General features: G+C 35.8%; 1 protein-coding gene across 1 annotated transcript in view; it reads left to right on the forward strand.

The window, feature by feature from the left end:
- STK3 (serine/threonine kinase 3) overlaps positions 1 to 16617 on the forward strand; it is a 128256-nt gene that overhangs the window by 39157 nt on the left and 72482 nt on the right. The gene's annotated exons all lie outside the window — the stretch shown is intronic.

The raw sequence follows: 16617 nt of genomic DNA on the forward strand, positions 1-16617 counted from the left end.
TTAGAACTTGATCCTTCTAGCAGCTGTGTGAATTGTCATGTATAAATCGTGACTGTGGAGCAACTGGTTGCATTGCCACTTGCTTGGTGTGAAAATATGTGGAGTGTGCAGTAGCTGGAAGGTTCTTTCTAGACTGGAAATACTACAGTAAACTGATGGTGCTGCAGAAGGGTCTTACTGCTGTAGGTCTGGGTAAACCGTACGACACGCTAAAAGCCAGAGGACATGTCTGTCTGGATGGGTGTTGAAAAGTTGGTGGGTGCTCTCTTGGACAGCTGTGCTGCCCAAGGGCTGAACGTGGCGTGGTTCCAGCTCAGGAGCAGTGCACTGCCCCGACATACCTCTGTACCCAAAGTAATAGCGTACCTGGCCTCTGAATTTGTTTCCATGTTTTTCTCTCTCTGAGTGAAAGGTACCTTCTGTTTCAGGCTGTAATTCATAACCTTTAATACAGAATTCATTCACAGAGCTGGGACTGAGTGGGGACACAGAAGTGCATTTCACCAAGCACCTAAATCATATGTTGCAGGATTTCTGCTGCTGGCTTGTTGACTTTGTGCATGTTCAGGTTAGATTAAGATTTAGTTCAGCACTAAATTAGCTGATGCAAAATTTAGCCTATTAAATGTCTTTTTAAATTAACTTACTGCAGGAGAACAGTGTATTCTTTTGTGGTGTTTCTGATTCAGCATTATGATTCCTAAAGCTGTTTTAGCGTTGTCTGGAAGGAGCATTGATAAAAATCAACTAGACTTACATGCCCATAATATAAGGGTTTGTTCTTGACCCCTTAGTATTTATAGATGAAGTCAGTGGGTATAATGTTCATTTTCTTAAGCCTTTAAGTCCTATATGTTTTCCAGGTATTGTTTCATGCACTGAGCATGTTCTTTTCCTACTGCTTTTTAACAGTGTAGTTAGGATGTTACCTTGATTCCTTACCTGTATTCAGAAAATAAAACCACGGTTGGCTCAGCTTGCTTTCACACCTGAAGGGAACTTTTTTCCCATAAAATTAACCTTTAATGTTAGCAGAAGAAGAAGGTCTATCCTCAACAACATAATTACATTTGTAACACATTTAATTAATGACAGTTGTCAGAAGACACATGGTGATTAGAGGGAGTGTGCCAAACCTGGCATTGACACAGGAACTTTTTTTTTGCATTTCGTAACATAACTTTGATTAAAAGATGCTCTTGATGCATGTTGCCAAAGTAAATAATTTTCACACTCCAAAATTTCAGCAATTGACAAAAGTCTCTATCTTTACTGATTTCCTTTGACAGTTAAATTTATAAAAATAGCCTCTCAGTGTGACTTTAAAGGCAGTAAGCTGGATTACTGGGGCAAAGACATCAAATCTGGAGCTAAAAACAGGCACTGAAAATACCTTCCTTTCTGATTAAATTGGAGAATTGTTACCTAGGCTCTGCTGCTGTAGTGTACGCACAGGGTGATTTGACTTTTGGTTTATTCCCTTCTCTAGCTTTGTTTTGCTTTCATGATAGGAATCAAAAACTCTTATCAGAATTTCATGATTGCTATGCCCAAAATGTTATCTAATTTTTAAAATGTATTTATTTATTTATAAACATCTGTAATATATACTTATTTATAAACGTTTTAGTATTATGTTTGTAAGAATTCTACTAGACTTCTGACGTTGAAGTGGGAGCTTTTGGTTGCTATTGAGGCTTCAGAATTTATTGACAAATTCATCTGTAAGGGAAATTTGTTTAACAGAGTAAAACATTATGTTTCTAATGCCTTTGCATTTCAGATGGTAGTGGTTTAAATTATGACACCAGCCCTGTGCCTTAGGGCTTGCAATTCTTTAACTTTTTTCAGATGCATCAACTAAGCATTGCCTAATTTGTTATGAAATTGAAAGAAAAGTTGTTCAATAATTCTTAGTAAGTTGTGCTGCTAACATCTGTTTCTGATAAAATACTGGTAATATGATAAGAATTGAAAGAATTGTGTGATTACTAGTTTCAAATAACCATTCCAATGATGGTCAACCAAAGACAGCTTTTCTTTCACTGAGAGAGTCATATACATGTATTGAGTGTTAAGTCCAAATGGCAGGGAAAGCTAATGCTGTTGGGATGCTATGCAAAAGTAAGGTGTGTTGGTTTTGGATGCTGTTCTTTACAGAACCTCTGGCAAATGTAGGAGTTAAGTTTTATGTTTTCCCTTATTAAATTTATCATTAAGTGTATTACTACCTAAGGAAATTATTGAATATTCTCTAAAAAAAGAAGATGACTACATGTTACAGACAATTTAAATATGTATGCTTGGCTTTTTTTTTTTTTTTAAATCAGTGTTTTAATATATAAACAGTGGTTCTGAAAAAAAATAAAAATAAATGTGTCATTTGGCAGTTAAAGGGATCTGTTTTAGAATTGGGAGGTTTTAAGTGGCCCTGTTTAGAGCTGGAGTAAGGGTTGGCTGGTCCCCTACCATAAGCTAAAGCCAAATTTTCAAACTTAGTCAGAGTTGTTCAGGTCAGGCAAGATGTGCTCAGGAATATTGTTTTTTCTTTTCCAAATTTCTACATGAATTTTCATTTCTTCCACCTGCTTTATTGTCCCTGATGGTTTGGCCAGGCAAAGGGGAGCTCTCCAGCATGGAAGCAGAGGAAGATATGTCAAGTCACAGGGGTGAAGCTTGGCAAAGTCACTTTGAGAGACTGGAGTTCTGTTTCACAAAGATGAGAACCCAGCTATGGTGATCACTGCGGGAGCCTCTGCTTTCAGATTTTTCAGTAGTAGTAGTTTCATTTGTATTTTGTTGTCTCTGTACACCAGCTTAAAGAGAAAAAAACAGTGAATTTGAGTTCAGGGTATGTATGTGAGTAGCTAATGGATATAATAGTGACTGATATATCCTAAGAATTCACGATTCCTTAACTGCTGTACCTTGTACTCATGTAACCCGCAGTTATGCTTCATCTCCAGTACAAACAGCCTTGCTAGGGAAATACAGCAAATCTTGTTCAGAGGCAGAGCAGTAAGTTTTAAAAACTTGCATCTAGAAAGATGGTAAGGAGTCTCAGTATTTTCAGACAAAAATGAGCATGGTATTCTTTGTATTTTTCTCTCATGGTTACAAGCTACTTTGAGACACGAGGAAACCTCGTCGTGAAATGTCTCCATTGAATGAAGGTGAAAAAAACTACAAATTTTTATTGTTAGGGTTTTTTTTCATATATATATGTATATCTATGGAGTTAGTTCTTTGAGAGGACTGTATGTGTATATATAAAATCCATAAACATATCTCAATATCTGTGGCAATGTGGTGGGAGCTGCTGAGACCACCACCTTCCAAGAGCTTGACATCTTCACAGGAAAGGGATACCTCTGCACACCAGGCACTCACGCACAATGATGTTCTCTGAGGGCTGATGAAAAAGACAATTTTTTGGGATTCTTTGTATGGTGTTGCTAGTGAGTGTATTATCCTCGCCTAGAAGAGGACCAGGGACAAAGAACACAGAACAAAGGAGGGTGCAGGGTTATATAGTACCAGGGCAGGGTGGAACGTCAGGTCTGAGAGCCAATGGGTTGAGGGCAGAGGGGCGGTGCAGAGGCGTGGCTAAGGGTTAACAGCCAGCTGGGATCTAGGGGTGGAGTAACAAGGAACTGGGACCAATAGGGAAGTCAGGAGTGGGGAACATTCTAGAACTGGGGCTGGGAGAAAGGATGACATAACTGGCCTACATTAACATATAATAGCAAGGGACTGTGGGAGAATATTCCTGAAATGGGTGTCTTATTCCAGGGCACCCCACTGACAGCATCCCCTACCAGCTCCTGGGATGCAAAAAATATCTGTGAAGAAAGAGCTTAGTTTTTTATATACAGGAATATATATTATGTTTTGATTTATCTCTCAACTCTGTATAGATGCAGCACACAGACAGAAGTTATTTCATTCTATGTATTTGCAAATAATGCCCTGTTAAAAGTGGCTCTTTTCAGTCAGGCAAAAAAATATGTATTTGTTTAATTATTTTTTAATCTCCATGTTTAGTAACACTTGGAAGGCATTGTTTGTTCAGTAACTTGTATGGTGTCTTCTTGGTTATCATACAAGTGCAAACTGGTGATTTTTGTAGAGCCCTTCACAAAATGTTCATGTATGTACAGATGACCAAGAGGAGTGATTTTATGAGAGGGATTGCTTTTTCCCGTGTATCAGTCTCCTAAGAAAGAAGTCAAGGGAAGTTCAAGTCCCTGTGAAGGCCAATAATGTAATATTTGTCAGGAATAGTTTCTGACACTTTTCAGGAAAACATGAGTCTGGAACAATGCTTCAAAACTTACCATTTGAAATAGGGAACTTCCAAAGGAGATCTTTTTGCTTTGGAAATCCACAGGAAATAATGGTTCTTCCTTTTTTCATGTCAAGCTTTTTCTTTAGGACTTTTATCACTGGTATTACTTCCATCCATGAGGAACTTCTAGCTCAGTCCTGCTCTATTTGCTAGGAGCCCTGTTCAGCTATAAAGTGTTCTGGAGCATACTGGAGGTATTCAAAAGCTATGTGGACATAGTCCTTGGCATCTGCCTCTAAGTGCTTCTAGCTGGTCAGGAGGGTTGAACAAGATGACCTCCAGAGATCCCTTCCAATACCAATACCAACAATTCTGTGACTGTGATGTTCCTCAGAAATTCTTGAATCTGTAGTAATTTCCTTTAACCTGTACCTTTTAATAGAGTCTTCCTTATTGTTGACCTTGGATCTTAGGAAGAATGGAGGAGTTTGATTAACTTTGTGACTCTGAAGACTTTTATAGGGGTTAGGTTATTATTTCCTTATGCTGGGAATCTACCAGCTGATATGCTTTTCAAATTGCATGTGTCCATCAGCTAACATAGATGTCATTCATGCTTGGTTTTTCTACTTGCTTAGGAATATTTCTTTCCTCTAATGTCTCTGCTCTGAAGGAGCTTTCTAGATAATCTTTCCTCAGGCTGGATAGTGGAATTTCTGTGAAGCTGCTCGAGTGGGATGAATACATACAATTAGAGCAAGAGAGAGAGGTGCAAGTTCTTCACCATTTTCAAAGTGTACCTTTCTCAGGTCTGCAAAGCCTTCTCTTGGTAGTTCCATACATACATATGTTGTAAAGTATCCTGCTATCCAAAGGCTGTTCGAGCAAGATGAATCTTGAAGATGTTTTTTGGGATGCTTCATGTGAACTATGCAGTTTACTCCGTGAATAGTTATCATATGGCTGGAGGAACCAGGAGTGTGATTGCTAACATATCATTTGAGGAGAGAGGAAAGGCCATTTACATGTAACTGTATATGGCTGCTGTGTCTTGAAGAACCTTTACATTCAGAAATCCTTTTCTCTGTCTGCCCTGAGGTATTTTGTATAAACTGGGGAAAAGCTGCTAGGAATTAAGGGTATGATATGGCCCATTTATAGGATATCAGCATTTCTAGTCACTGCTTCAACTATTGCTATATTGTTTGCATACTTGAGTGATTGCAAGAGCCACATTGCTAAACTGTAATTTTTTCAGCAATATAGACTATAAATTTTTGTTCCCTAAACAGTTTGTGAAGGAATGTTATTTCTGTGTGTACCTATAGTAACAGGGCTTTGCCTTCTCGTCTTTTTTTTTTTCTCTGTAGCGTCAGTCATTGCAGAAAAGCTATGATACATACCTTCAAATGGAACAAAATGGTTAAGCCAGACCCTAACAAAAATGGAGAAAATATGATAAGTATGTGTTTGGACAGGGCAGTAAAACACAGGTCATAGACCCAACCCCAACAGTTATGAAATTTTAAAAAATATTCCAGGCTAAATAATGTGGGAGTCATGACTCTAGATGCTTGCTATTTTTTTCATCTTCTCTCCTCAGGTTTGTTTACAATTTGGTTTAAGCAAAGGAAAATAGATGAAAGGCCAGTACACATTCTTCCAGATCTTTTCTCAGTGTCTGTGTATCCTTCTGGCCTCCAAAATATCTAATGCTAGGAATTTTTTTTCTTAATTATGGAGAATTTTTCACTTCTATGTCCTCGATACCCTGTATCCTGTAGATATCCTGTGGATATTGTAGATATAGTTGTATGTATGTATATACATACAACTATAAGCAGTTTATCTGCATGACTGGTGTGCAGTATTTTGAAGGTGACGAAGTCTAGTGGGCATCTAATTAGCCTTAATGGCATTGAATGCCATTAGCTAATGCATTTTAATTAATCTGTTGTGTTGTGCTTGTGTTTCCTCTGTTGGGTGAAATTTGTTGAAAGTGTAGCAGATCATATTGGGAGGAATTAGGGGTGGATACAAAACCTTGAGATGATACAAATAATAGTTAACTTGTATAATTCAGTGTGTTACAGGATAAACAAATAATGAGGCTACTACTTTATAACATGGATTGCATTTTACTTTAGCAGTTGATAATAGTGCTTGAGAGGTAGATAACTTCTGGGGGGAAAAAAGATGCCAAGTCCAGACAGACATGATTGGAAAGAATATCACTGACTGATTTGCAGTCAGGTGCACCAAGTCTAAACTAATGTTTAATTTAATAGCACAGTTCATAACTACTGTTTATATCTAGTGTTTTTGTCAAAAGAGAGTCAGCCCTTGATCACAACTAAGGCATTAAGAAAGACATACTGTTTATTTCTTTCTTGGAGATAAGCTTGAGGGTTTTCCTACTCCTCTGGAACTAGTTTCTCTGCATTATCAGTAAAGGTTATTGTATGGCTAATTACATGGCAGTTCAGGTTGATTTGAGAATACAAATGTTGTTGCAGAAATAAAGAGGCTTATTTTTAGTGCTCATTAAATCTGCAGTGCTATATTTTTCTTTTTTACTGTGGTATGTTCAAATGAGCAGGCTTGAAAAGGTTAGTTAGTCACTGGGGATATTAAAAATAAAGTGGAAACTAAATTGTTTGTACTACTTGGATTATTAAAAGTATATATTTTTAAACTAAGTAGAGAAAGAGGAAACAAAAACTTTGAATCTGTTCGTATCTATCATCTCTGGATGGAAAGTGGTGACTTTTAAATTAGTACATTTCAATATGAGAAATCTGGAAGGCACGCAGAAAAAAAATGGTAGTTTTTAGCTTCAGTGTTGTGTTTGATGTTATTCAAAATGTAATTCAAGCAATTGTGTTCTGTAGCCACTGTATGACCTACCCAGCGGCAATCAGCCCCCGCCTTTAAAAAAAAAAAGCCAATTGGCCTGTGTTTAGCTTACTAAATGTCATCTGGATTCAGTAAAATGCAAGTGACCTGCATTGAATTAGTATAATTGTAATACAAACAGAACATCTCATAGTTTTGGTCTTATACAGGAAAAGAGAAAGTTGGAGAGATTTTTCAGTTTGATAAATAAAACTGAAGATACAGAGTTAACTTTGGCTCACAGTTCGTTTTACTTTTTACTGTCTCTTAAAAAAAATACACGGCATCTGAATCTTGTGTGTACATTTTCTCTTTGGAACATTTTCTGTTTTTGAAGAAACTTCCTGAGGATGTATGTGGTATCAGTTATTAAATCATGAACAGTTGTTACCATTCCAGTTTCCTCAGACACAATGCCATTTTAGAGATATTTCTTTTAATTGCTTTACCTAGATGGTCCAGAATTTGGTATATTGCTTTATCTCTGTCATTTGGTAGGATTGCTTTTGAATTCCGTGATGTATTTCATATTTTTTACACTGTTCCAGAGAGCAATGCTTACACCTACCAAGGTGACATAGTGCCTTGAAGAGCTAAAGTATCAGTTCAGGCAGTATATTTGAATTTTAACTCTGACTATGATCTTGTATTTGTATTATTGAGTTTAGTTTAAAAGGAGTGTTAGTTTTATAAAATGTAAGATTAGTATCATTGTGTAAGTAATACTATGCCTTGGATGTACTTTTCATTTGGACATTCAAATGTTGAGATTTTACTTTGTAATGCCTCCCACATGCATGGCCTATGGAATAGAAATAAATAGTTTTACTGTAGCAACTACATTTCTCTACAGGAATGTGGCTATTGCACCAACCTAGCAATGAAATTTAAGAGTCTACAATATAAATAACATTTATTTAAAACTAGTAGGGAGAATACTGAAAACACTAGCAAGGCAAGGGCAGTAGCACTGTTTTTTGCATGTACCTAGTAGCTGGGAAAGCAGTACCATTGGGTCTTGTATTCTCTTAGTACCTACAGAGTCAGTAGAGCAGGAACAGGAGAGGTTTTCATTCTTTGCTTGAAGGTAGACAGTGCTTTAAGATGTAAGAACTCAATTACTCTTTCATAGGCTACAAAATCTGTAATTAATTAGTTGTTTTCATTATGTCAGTAGGATGTTGGTATTTAATGTCTGTAATTTTGTAATCTGTCATTGATTTTGTAATTCAAAATCTTTAATTTGAGTTCTTAGTTTGCACACTGCAAGTGAATGAATTGTTTTGTGTTGTGTGGGTGGTTGCTTTTTGCTGTGACCTCTTCATCTGCCACCATTGTAAAAGGTGAAGTAGGAAGTAGCGATCACTGATGAAAGGCATTGTTCTTTTGTGTTTTGTGTTTCTTGTCATTCTGTTTCTGTACCTAGCCTGACCAAACATCATAAACCTCTCTTTTTTTTTCTCTTTTTTTTTTTTAAATTAATTTTATATGAACACAGGACAAATGGGAAGGTGGTGGTGGTGGAAAAGATCTTCAAAACACATGCACAGTTTTTGATCATGAAGTTCTGAGACTATGTTTGTCTATATGTTTTTGTAGAATAAAACAGTAGTTCTGGAACTTCTTGGGTAGTTTATTGGCAAGTTTCCTACAATGTAACCTGAATATTCCTTATTAAAATTAAAGCTCATTAGCTCCTCTTTGGTTCTTTATGAACTTTGTCCTTCTTTGAAGTGGCGTTTAACATGTTGGGGACTGTTACCATATCTCTCACTGTAGTTGCCTCATCTTTAGACTGAGAAGTCTTAATTCATTCAGTCTTGCAGTCTGTTTTTAAAATGTGTAAGCATTGTAAATACTCTGTTTCAAACCATCTTCAGTGGATTCACATCTCTGAAAGTCTGATGCCAGAAACTGAACACAAAACTGCTGCTGGACGTCTAAAATCGGTGGTTCTACATATTTCTTGAATGCCTTCTTTCATTAGTACTGTCTTGTGGTTATGTCAGAGATTTCTCATTTAATGTCCAGTGTGTTTACTGCAGCTTTTTCTCACAAATCTAAGTTACTCACTCCTTGATTCTTCTATTAGTAAATACAATTGCAAATGAAGTTTTTCCACTTCATGTCTCATTAACTGTTAGTATGACTCTGGATGTAATCATTGCCTTGTTTTCTCAGAAATTGCAGAAAATACTGTGGAAAGAAGAGAATTTTTTTTTAATTAATGTAAGCTCTATTATTGGAGTTTTCTTGGAGGGAAAGTAAGTTTCATGTTCTGGTAAAAACTTGGAACCTCCTAGGCATTATGCATATTTTTCATAATTTTCAGGATAGTACTGAATCAGGGGTAAAACAAACTGGTGAAAGAAGACTAAATTAATCACAAGAATATTCTCTGGATTCTCATACAGTGTGCACTTTCTGAACCATTTCTTTGTTCTGTAACTGATAAGAAAATCGTTCACTGGTGATAAAAGAAAAAGTTGTTCAGTTTGAAGTTCATGTTCTTGATCTGATGTATTCTGTGAAGGGTTCTGTGAAGGGAGTGATAGCAGTGATTATGTGATAGCAGGATGCTTCTGCGAGGTACCAACATTGACGAAGACATCTCTTTTGAGAGAGATGTGTGGCCGGGAACTATCCTGTAGGCAGTGAGTTGCCTTGATCTTGAGCAAGGATCTGTCATGATGTATAATTTAGTCTGAGATACTATCTAAATGTTGAAGTTCTCTGGGGGTTTGAATAGAATTGTCTGGTGGCCTGAGTGGCTCCACCTCTCTCTTACAGTGATTTTGATTTCCTCACAAAGAGGAGGTGTTGCTCATTGACAGCAAAAGAAGTTTTCTCCTATACAACAGTGTTTAAAAATACTTGATTTTCTAAGTCTGTGTCAAGTAAAAAAATCACAAGTTTAAACCACTACAAAAGGCACTTCTTTCTAAACTAAGGGTAGTTTAATATCCATTTATTTTTTCCTATCTCAACCCCCTTACTCGCCAACATTTCCTCCCCTCAAATTAAAAATAAAACCTTAAAAACCCCATATATACATACATGCAGTGCGCCCTTCTTCCTCCCCCTGATAAAATGAATCTTGCTCACCCAGTGCTGAAATTGAGGGTACTTTTCAGAATAAGAATAATGAAGTAAATTACAGCTCATTTTGATTTTCCTTTTGGTGAATGAAGTTATTAGAAATACTGTCCAAGATGGTGTCTGAATGACACAGTTCTTTTCAGCTGTTTGAAACTTTAGTTTTTTTGTAAGACTTGCTGATTTTTACTGTCTTGTTTTCCACTAGTGCTTGGATTTTTTTTTTAAGTCATTGGGATTTTAATTTTTTTTTTGTCCAAGAACACTAAAAATGTGTAGACTTGTAATTATTGTGGATGTGAACTTTAAGTATGACCTTTCAATAAAATGTTTAATACTTACACTTTTTAGTACCTGTAAGAGGTTGTTTGCAATTAGGTATTCTCCTCTGAAAAATTCTGTATATATCAATTAAAATTGCAAACTGATAGCTGATTCAGTAGTTTAATCACAAAATCTTGAGTAGCCTGAAATTATTTTTTTTTTCACTTGAAAAATTTCACTGATCTAGAACACTTGCCCCCCACACCAAAGAAAAACCCCCAAGGAAACAACAAAAAACCCCAGTGAAGCCAAAGAAGGGCTCTAAAACCTTCATGAGATTGCAGATTTTCCCATGCTTTATTTTTCATTTTTACAGACTTTGAAAAGGCATTTGTTGCCCTGCATTTAAGGATCTAAGTTGAAGGAGGGAAGAATTTTGAGGAACAGGTTGCTGACTGTGTCTTCTTTCTGTTGAAATGTCACCAACATCAATGACTTGCACCTTGCAGATGAAATATGGGAACATGAAGGCTACATCCCTGAACTAAAAGGACAGTGTTCAGTTGAATGGCAGAATTCAGGAACATTTTGTGTTGAAGAGCTGGGTTCAGGAAATCAAAATAGCCCTACGGAATTAGATAGAGAAACTGAAACTTTTCGATTTCAAAATAGAAGATGGAAAGCTGGGACAAGATAATAGTAAAAAACTACAGGCAGAAGTAATATATATTTTATATATATATTACTTTTTTATATATCCCCAAATATTATTTAAATATGTTAGAAGAAAACTTGGAGAAATATTGATAGGTCTGTTGGGCTTGAAGAGAGAGGGAGAAGGAAGAGGCAAACACAAGGAGATCAGTGCAGATAACCGAAGTTCTTTCTTTGCGTACAACTTCATGAAGTCATTTGTTGAGTAGCCTTCAGATATCTTTGGATAGTACAAGTGATGGGTTATAAGAGTTCAAGAAGCTTTGAAAAATAAAAAAAAGAAATGAATAAACTCATAAATTAATTAACTAGCAGTAGGGCAGCATGCTGAGATGATAGTTCTGGGAAAAGATTGGTGGTAGTAAATAGTTTTGTTACTCATCTGACAAAGTGGTTTGATAATGAAGAGGCATATATCCAGATGGCATGATCCTTTTAGCTGAGTTGGCAGGGGGAACTTACTCCTTGTCTTGACAATTGCATAGCAGCTAGTACAATAAATTCTGTCCTTTAAATATACCAGTGGAGGATATGGTAGAAGTTTAAAGTTAGGAAATGCGATGGGATTTAAAAACCACTTTTCTAAGTAAGCATATTTAAAACTAATTATGAAAGACCTCTAACTGAATGAACTTGGGGCCTTAGAATGGTAACTTGTTTGAGCTGTTGTCACATAACAAATAATCTGTAATATTATTTTGAAATTCAAAGCAATTTCTTAGAACCAAAGAATATGTCAATTTGGAAGGGACCCATAGGGCTCATTAGTCCAATTCCCACCTTAGTAGGAAGAGTAAATTCAGAGGTGAATCTCGAGGCGCAGTTCTGTTGCATGATGGTGCTAACAAGGCAAGGGTTGATTCTTTTCAATAGATTTGCAATTGTACTTACTATTGCAAAATGTTTGAGATTGGTATCTTTACATTTTTGACCTGTTGTAATGCTGTCAGAATGTTATGAGCTAACTAGCAATAATAAATATACGGGTCAATGTAAATAGCTTATCTTTCAGTAACCCATCTTTGCTGTTAATCATGAAGACAGTCTTTCCATTATGTATCTTTTCTCTGTGTTTATTACTTTATTACTTTACATCTTAAGTAAATCATACTTTGATTTTATTATCAAAGGTCATTTTTCCAGAGGGAAGCTTTTGACAGTGAATGGTTGTTAAGCCACTGGTAAGAATTGTGGTTTGTTTTATATAGTTTGGATTTTTTTCCCTAGGGTGTTTTAGTTTATTTTTCAATAAAATAATATATTTATTAATATATTATAATATGTATATATATTATATGTTAATATATGTAATTTTATAATAAAGTAATTTAAATGTGATTTTAAACTTATATAGTATTATGTACATGGTTTAATCGGTGGCCATTACTAAAAACTATAAAAGTAAGCACAGTAGAATTTCATGTTAAATGTCACACATATTTCCTCTCATTAGAATGAAAAATTTGTCAGTTGTTGTTTGTCCAGAACTTCTCGGAATTAAAGCTTCACTTATCCCTTCCTGCATTTAATCCTGTGTTGATAATTCTAGTAAGAATCAGCTTAGATCAGGTATGTAATGGATGTCCAATGGAACCAGACCTGTTTGTAGTTCTACACAAAAGGTGTGAGTACACTAGATGATCTTCATCAGCATCTACATTTGCAGATGGGAGGAAGAACCATGATTTTTAGGGTGCTTCTAACAAATAAATCTATTATTTACTATGAAGCAGATTATGAACCAACTTTCTTGACTTTAAACACGTGAGGTATTTTTCAGTAACTTTATTTTTCACTGTGTTGCAGTACTGTAGTTTTGATTAATAAAAACAAAGCAAACAGAACCCCCCCCCAAAAAGCTACACCAAGAAAATATGCTCAACAAAGCAAATCCAGTGTAGAGCCTGCTAGTATTTCACCCTTGTCCATGCTGATGTTTCGTTCATTGGACAGCTGATGAGTTGTGAAAATGATTAATCAATGGTGTTTTAGTAGTCTTTTTGAAGGCTGTTCAAGAAAGAAGGGAAGTTCTATGACATGCATCACAAAAAAGAGAAAAATATGTCTTTTAGGTGATTCTTTGTTTCCAAAGTTACTAAAATTTTACAGTACTCAATATTTAACTCTGCCAGACTTAAATATGTTTTTGTACCCTGAAATGTGTTACTGAGTTTAAATGTGTTTCTGCACAGAAACTACAGTTTCCTACAGTAGATTGCTAAACTCAGTACTATAATTGTGGTTCCAAAAACTGTGATGTCACAAACTGATGTAATATATTCTTACTTGCTTATAAAAAAGTTTTCCTCTGTAGATTCTAGCAATGCAGCTTCACAGCATAAAAATAATAAAATCAACACAATATAGAAATATTTGTTGTCTTGTTCAGTAGCATTTATGATACTGGGTAAATTTTCTTCTTTTTATTACAAGTAACTTATTTTAGCTAAGTAGTAGAGATAAGTTATTCAAGGAACTACAAGCTAGAGGACACAGTACATCTACGAAATTGCTGTTGATCACTTAATGTGTTTGTGGGCTGTGTGAAATACAGATATATTACCCTGACTGACAAGAAGAATGAGCGGCAAGTATTTTCTGATTAGGAATTTCCATGTGTGGTATATGAGCATCTCATTTTTCTTTTGGTGTTTCCTAATTCATCATCATCACCATAATTACATTTTCACGCCAATAAAATTGTCCATAAAAGAACCTTTATAGAAAAAAACCCCTGTTTTCAGCCTGGACTTAATTTAAAATAGTAGGTCCCTTAAGAATAAAAATAAAATCCTGGGCTGACTTGTGGAGTTCTGCTCTCATTTAAGACCAGATCCTCAATCTGATATTCAGCTTAGTTGTAACTGCTAGTGATTGAACACTGAATTGCTACCAGGTAACAGGTATGGTAGAAGCTGTGTTCGAAGCCTAATTCAGAAGTGGCCCCAAAAGCTACCCTGGTGATTTTTTCTTCCCCCCATCTTTTGTCATGCATATATTATAATTTGTCTTGAATTCTAGTTTCACTGCAAGGTGAAGGATTTGCCTCAGACCAGTGTGTGAAAGATGATTCAAACTAGAATTTGGCTCAAGGTTCAGAGGGGGAAAGGCCAGTTCAGGACAGGTTTGTAATGAGCTCTATATTTTAGGCAGATGAAGACAAACACAGATTAAACTGATCCTTCTTGCATCTTTAGAGATTTCTTTCTCTTTCTAAAGATGATTGAATGGTTAAAACTGAAGACTGAGTTCATACAATCTAATTCTTTGGTTGTGTATTTGATGTGTTACTCGTGTAAGATTTGTCAGTCTTTCAGAAATGTAAGGCAGTGTGGAAGGTGATGTTGTTGGTGGGAGAGATAAAAGAATTAGCCCCAGCTCTTTTACAAGTATGTCAGAGCCTGCCCCCTCTGTTGAACAATTTCCTCCTAACATTTCTTGCAGTTAAAACTCCAGTTCAGCCCATGTAATTGGGTGGACAGTAGCTTATATTTGGTGTTTCTTTTTAGCAACATTTGTCTAACACTGGCTGTGTGAGCACTGGCCTCAGCCCCACTGTGGGAGCTACACAAATAGCTAAAACAAATAGCTGTGAGAAACTTCTGAGAAAATTACAACTGGAGTGGAGGTAAAAAAATTACTACAAGTAATAGTTTGGGAAAACACAGGGACTGGAAAATCTAATGTAAGATGAAAGAAGCATGAAAAAAACCAAGTATTTCCTGCTTCCATTGGCACCCAGAGTGATCGAAATAGCTTTGTTTTGTTTTAAAATAATATATATTTATTTTAGGATAGAAATTACCTTTTTGACAAGAAGTGGAAGCAAACATGAGGAATAAATTTCTGTCAGATAAGTGTTTTGTTTTTATTCCTGGAGATTTGGGACTAGCTTTATAATTCTCCAGTGATTGCTTTGCAAGCTGCTTGGAAGGAAACAAGGTAGTTGAAAGCTAAATCGTAAACTGTTTTGAAAGAGGAAAGGAGCTTAACTTTCCTGTAGAGAAATATGCAAGCCAAAATTAGGTAGTAGAGAGGGAAGGATGGAATTGAAAACCAGAATTTTAGATTGGTTGATAGAATGGAGCAATGAGAGCTGCAGGGAGGGGTACATGGTAGCACAAGTGCATGGCATAATTACCAGGTTAGATTAAACATTTGGAATAAGTAGTTTCTGTATGTTTTCTTGTATTACAAATATGCGTCTGATTTTTCTTCTCAGCTAATACAGCTCATGTGACGTAGGATTTTAAAAAGCCTGCAGTTTAAGCATTACATAGATATACATAATTCTGAAGTAGTTATTTCAATGAATATACAAAGCATAAATATGGATTTAGAACTCTAACACCTGAATATCTCCCTTTGTGGCTTTTGTTGTCTGGCATAAAGGAATGATTCATGAATTCCCTCTTCTCATTGTCCTTTGTGAATGACAGAGAAGACAGTTCTTTGCTGTGGTTCTTAGCTGCTGTGTATTTGATGAAATTAATTGGCTAAGGCAAATCTTTTTCCTGAGCTGTAACTTATCTTTGCTTACCTGTGGGGAGAGAGGTCAATGTTTATGATCAAACAGGAGGTTTTGACACCACATAAACAGAAGTTGGTAGTCTTCTGTTACAGCTGTGTTTTCAATAGCTACTGCAGAGTTGGCTGTTAAGAGAGCTGAAGATAAGATCAAAAGTCATCAGTTCAAAGTTCAGAAGAGATCATTAATTTCAAGGACAGAAACAGCTGAATTTGTTAGCCACTGCTTTTTTCCAGAAGCACTTCACTTGTACTGACAATTGATCTTGCATCACAAGTGAAGTAGATAAGGCCAGTTAGTGAGTGCCATGTTTCCTATCTGAGTCTATATAACTTGTTTGGCATGGCTGCCCACTGAAAATATAAAGCTGCTTTTCTAGCATATATTTTTATTAAACAAAATGATAAGTTTTGTAAATGTTTAGGTTTTTGAATTCAAGCAACTGTTCAGTACTGAAATATTTTTTTACATAATTTTGTATGCATTCCACTTTCCTTTAGAATATGACAATTTTCTAATGAGGGTTTGAATGAGTTCAACCAACTTTTAGGATCAGTCAGACTTCTTTAGAAGCTAAGTATAAAATCTCATTAAGTTCTCTCTGCCTCCTGCCTGTGTTTCAGACAGAGGCTGAAGCTTCTAGTGCTTCTAATATGTTAAAAGTGAAGAATTAATTTTTTCCTCTTTTTTGTTTGAATTTGAGTTTGTATTTTTGCCTATGCTTGTAGAAAAACAAATGAAGAATTTTTACTCCCCATGAGTTTGGAAAATGTGATTGAATTGAACCTGGATTTAGAAGACAATAATAGCCTGTTGTTCTTGTCAATAGACC

This window comes from Cyanistes caeruleus, chromosome 1 (genome assembly GCF_971803275.1).
Source record: "Cyanistes caeruleus chromosome 1, bCyaCae1.hap1.1, whole genome shotgun sequence".
Lineage (NCBI taxonomy): Eukaryota > Metazoa > Chordata > Aves > Passeriformes > Paridae > Cyanistes > Cyanistes caeruleus.